Genomic DNA, 5,043 nt, shown 5'->3' on the forward strand with positions numbered 1-5,043 from the left:
AGCCACAGCCTGCAGCTGCCACCCCAGGCCCAGCTCTGTGCGGTCACTGGACTTCAGTTCTCACCAGCAGTTCTTCAACATCCTAGGGACTCTCTGCTTCACCGACATGTGCCAGATAGTCTCAGTTTAGTGGAGAACTTCAGTTCAGTTCAGTTAGTTGCTCAGTCGTGTCCGACTCTGCGACTCTGGGGACTGCAACACACCAGGCTTCTGACTCCATCGCCAGCTACTGGAGCTTGCTCATACTCATGTCCACTGAGTCAGTGATGCTGTCCAACCATCTCATCCTCTGTTGCCCGTTTCTCCTCCTGCCATCAGTCTTTCCCAGCATCAGGGTTTTTTCCAATGTCAGTTCTTCACATCAGGTGGAGATACATCACAAAGTATTGGAGGTTCAGCATCAGTCCTTCCAATGAATATTCAGGACTGATTTCCTTTAGGATTGACTGGTTGGATCTCCTTGAAGTCCAAGGGACTTTCGGGAGTCTTCTGTAACACCACAGTTCAAAAGCATCAATTCTTCAGTTCTCAGCGTTCTTTATAGTCCAACTCTCACATCCATTCCTAACTACTGGAAAAACCATAGCTTTGACTAGATGGACCTTTGTCGGCAGAGTAATGTTTCTGCTTTATAATATACTGTCTAGGTTGGTAATAGCTTTTCTTCCAAGGGGCAAGTGTCTTTTAATTTCATGGCTGCAGTCACCATCTACAGTGATTTTTGAAGCCCAGGAAAATAAAGTCTGTCACTACTGCCATTGTTTCCCCATTTATTTGCCATGAGGTGATGGGACCAGATGCCATAATCTTAGTTGCTTGAATGTTGAGGTTTTTTTTTTTGTTGTTGTTGTTGTTTTAAAAGCAATTGTATTTTAACTATTTATCATGTAATTGTCAGTACCAGCTCTTACAGATATATATTTGCAAGCATATCATTGAAGTTTCTTTCAGATTATCAATTCAAAAGTCAATTTAAAAAGTCATACTCTATTTGTAGAAAATCAATCGACACATTATTGCACTTCCACATAATATTATTGTTGGACAATCTGTTCACCAACAGTCCCAGGGTTTTCTTCATTTGTTGCAGAGTCCAGATGGTCCATCATCTGATAGCTGCTACCTTTCCAGAACTTTTTCATTTCCTTTCGTCTCCAGGCAACAAGTGAGGCAGTAATAAGTGTGCAAGGTACTAAATATAGGAGAGCAGGCTGCCCCTTTTTCATCAGAACCAGAGCAACAAATGTAAGAATCATGCCAATGGCATAGGCAATTGTGGAGGAAACATAGTATATATAGAACCAATCTCAACATCAAGTCTTCTACAGTATGCAATCAACAGGCCTGGTACAGTGATGTCTCCAAAACCCAACATTGAAACTGGCATGAGACACACACTCATTACTGAGAAATAGGCCAGTTTTGGTACCCTGATGACTACTGGTAACTTTTCATTATTTCCAAAAGGTCCAACTGCAAGTTCAACCATGATACTCTCACCATTCTTTGTGATGAATGGTGTTATGAAAACAAAAAATACATCATAGAGGAGAAGAAGGCCCAAAAGTATCACACATGACTTGAAGTTGGGTAACTTCAGTGTTTTAATTAAATTCAGACAGAAAGCAATCCCCAAGATATCCTGTAAAATCCAAGCCCAGCTATCTTCATTTCGAAATACAGCCCAGACAACAGCTACTGCTATGCACAGTCCAGAGAGAAAATTAAGTCTCACTTCAAAGCTCTTGCCACAACAGGTAATCGTGCATCGTCCCCAGTGTATCTTACGAACTAGTGCAGCAAGACAGTTGTACAGACTCATTGCTGATGCTATGCAGAAAATTGCTATCATAACATAAACCAACCATTTGTAGAAGAAATAAAGTAAGACCATCATAATACAGCAGATGACCACAAATATAACTGTTAGAGGACTAAAAGTAAAATATTCTTCCTTCTTTTTCCTCACTTCTCTATCTTCAGTGTTTGTCATTGCCTTCATGTTTTCCAATTCAGTCAGCCCGCTCCAGTATCCTCCTAATGCCACAGTGAATACAGCAATTACAACAATAACCACCACAGCATAGTCAGGGTTTGGCCATGATGGAGAATACGTTTTCACAATGATGTTAGCTCCGAGAGTCTGCTTCATATCTTTAAAGTCTTTGTGGTTTATAAATGCAATCAATATTTTCACATCAAGATATTCAGATTTGTTCCCTGAGGGAGGAAATAGGACACTGTTATTGGCAACCAACAAAAATTCAGCACCTCCTGTTTGTGCAATTTTGGCTTTTTCCAGAAAATGGCAGGTATCCCCACTGTACCACAACTGCTTTGTTCTTTATTCCATCAGGAGGAATATCAGAAATGTTGCAGAGTGGTGTGGTAGTCCGATTCATCAAACCTAGTGGAAGTTGCATTTTCTAGGGTACTTGGAAGAGATGTCCAGTGATGGTTATGTAGCGCGCAGTAGTCCTTAGATGGTGAAGGCGTGCCATTTTCAGAGGCATGGAGGATTGCTTCGTGAGCAGCTGTCAGAGGGAGCAGGAAGCCCCAGAACAGGCGGCCGCGGCGGGACAGGGTCGGACCGCGGAGCTTGACTGGGGCCGCCGCGTCTGATGAAGCCACTGCTGCGGCGCCCGAATGTTGAGTTTTAATTCAGTTTTTTTCACTCTCCTCTTTTCACTTTAATCAAGAAGCTCTTTAGTTCCTCTTCACTTTCTGCCTTAAGCGTGGTGTCATCTGCATACCTGAGGTTACTGATATTTCTCCCAGCAATCTTGATTCCTGCTGTGCTTCATCCAGCCCAGCATTTTGCATGATGTACTCTGCATGTAAGTTAAATAAGCAGGGTGACAATAGACAGCCTTGACGTACAGATTTCTCAGGAGTCAGGTAAGGTGGTCTGGTATTCCCATCTTTTGAAGACGTTTCCACAGTTTATTGTGATTCATATAGTCAAAGGCTTTGACGTAGTCAATAAAGGAGAAGTAGTTGTTTTTCTCGAATTCTCTTGCTTTTTCTATGATCCAGTGGATGTTGGCAATTTTATTTGTGGTTTCTCTGCCTTTTCTAGATCCACCATGAATCAACATCTGGTACTGTCTCCCATTTTACAAATGTAAAATGTAAACGCAGGTTATACACTCATTTTTTTCCGAAGTCTGTCAATAGCAAATATAATTAAATGCCTAAGTGTCTTTACAGTGCTATAATATATATTATACATGCCATATAAAAACTAAATTAAACACATTCTCTGCAAGTTATAGGGAGAAAAAGGTGTTAAATAATCCCCAATGAAAGAGTCAGGCAAATCCTGAATGTAAAACATTCTGCAATTTAAACAGTCAGTTTTGTCTCTTCAGAAAGTCAATGTCATGAAATTTAAAAGTTGGGAAAACTGTCCTAAAATCAACTCTGTTCTTACCAACTGCATGCAATCTGTGACCCTAATTAGATCCTGGAGCACTATGAAAATCATTTGGTACGATCTCCCTGCAATGTTCACTTTGCATACCATCAGAGAGTCTAAAGTTACTCACTTCTGTAGAACATTTGAACTCCTGTGCGGTGCTCAGCCACTCAGTTGTGTCCGACTCTGCGACCCTGTGGGCTGTAGCCTTCCAGGCTCCTCCCTCCATGGGATTCTCCAGGCAAGAATACTGCAGTGGGTTGGCATTTCCTTCTCCAGGGGATCTTCTGGGTGTCTTCTGGGTCTCCTGCATTGGCAGGCAGATTCTTTACCACTGTGCCCACTCTTCTAAATTACATGCTATTCTACTTTTTCAGACCTAAGTTCTATTTTCTAGTTTTTCAAAATCCCCCAAATTGAACAGTCCTCTGCAGCAAGACCTTTGTCATGGATTAAGGGCTCACCATGATGCTCTGGAGCTTCATCATGAGCCATCCTGATATATATTTCATTCGTTTTTTTTAATCCTCAATAAGATTGACTGGACTAAATGAATCCGTAGTGGAAAATACTGAGCTCCTAGTACTTTTTTAAAGTATGGGTCTGTCTCAGTTTCTTTTCTCAATCTAGAATAAGCGTACACTATTTTATTGCCCTGTGTATTTTATCTGGGTATCTTCTTCTCATGTATTTTTTACCTGTTTCTGAGCAATCTTCCAGAAAATTTCTGACATATCTTTGAGTTCATCACATTTCTCTTCAGCTGTGTCTAATCCACTTTTAAACCCATTCACTGGGTTTCTGATTTCAGCTATTTTTCATTTCTAAAAATTCCATTTGGTTCTTATTTTAATAATCTGTTGTCATTTTTCATTCCTTGTTCTTTACTTTTTATTTTCTGCTTTATCAGTAATGGAGAGAGGAGTATGGAAATCTCCATCATGATATGTCCACTTCTGCTTGTTGTTCAGTCACTCAGTCATGTCTGACTCTTTGCGACCCCATGGACTGCAGCACCAGGCTTCCCTGTCCTTCACTCTTTCCCGGAGCTTGCTCAAACTCATGTCCATTGAGTCAGTAATGACATCCAACCATCTCATCCTCTGTCATCCCCTTCTCCTCCTGCCTTCAATCTTTCCCAGCATCAGGGTCTTTTCCAATGAGTCGGCTCTTCTCATCAGGTGGCCAAAGTATTGCAGCTTCAGCTTCAGCATCAGTCCTTCCCATGAATATTCAAGGTTGATTTCCTTTGCTTCCCAGCTTTTGAAGCTATATCTTTCTGGTGATAGATGTTATTTCTATCATTAATAATACTCTTTAAAGTCTATTTTGTCTGATGTAATATAGCTCTCCTTAGCTTTCTTTTAGATAATGTTTCCCTGCTATTTTCTTTTTATCATTTTACTGTAAATCTGTGATCTTCTATTTGATTTTTCTCTTGTATATGGCATGTAAATGTATGTGTGAATTTTTAAGTTCTGGTCTTATAAGTCTCTGTCACCATACACATTACTGATAACATCAAAGACATGTCCCCACCAATTAATCCAACAAGCCTACAGTAATTGTAATATCAGATAGTAATTTAGTATTGAATATTTCCCAGATCATGTGAATCTGAAATT

General features: G+C 40.4%; 1 pseudogene; it reads right to left on the minus strand.

Moving 5' to 3' along the window:
• Positions 1-991: 991 nt before the first annotated feature.
• On the minus strand, positions 992-3,913 carry LOC136167491 (signal peptide peptidase-like 2A pseudogene; annotated as a pseudogene).
• Between the last annotated feature and the right edge of the window lie 1,130 nt (positions 3,914-5,043).

This window comes from Muntiacus reevesi, chromosome 4, assembly GCF_963930625.1.
Source record: "Muntiacus reevesi chromosome 4, mMunRee1.1, whole genome shotgun sequence".
NCBI classification, from domain to species: Eukaryota; Metazoa; Chordata; class Mammalia; order Artiodactyla; family Cervidae; genus Muntiacus; species Muntiacus reevesi.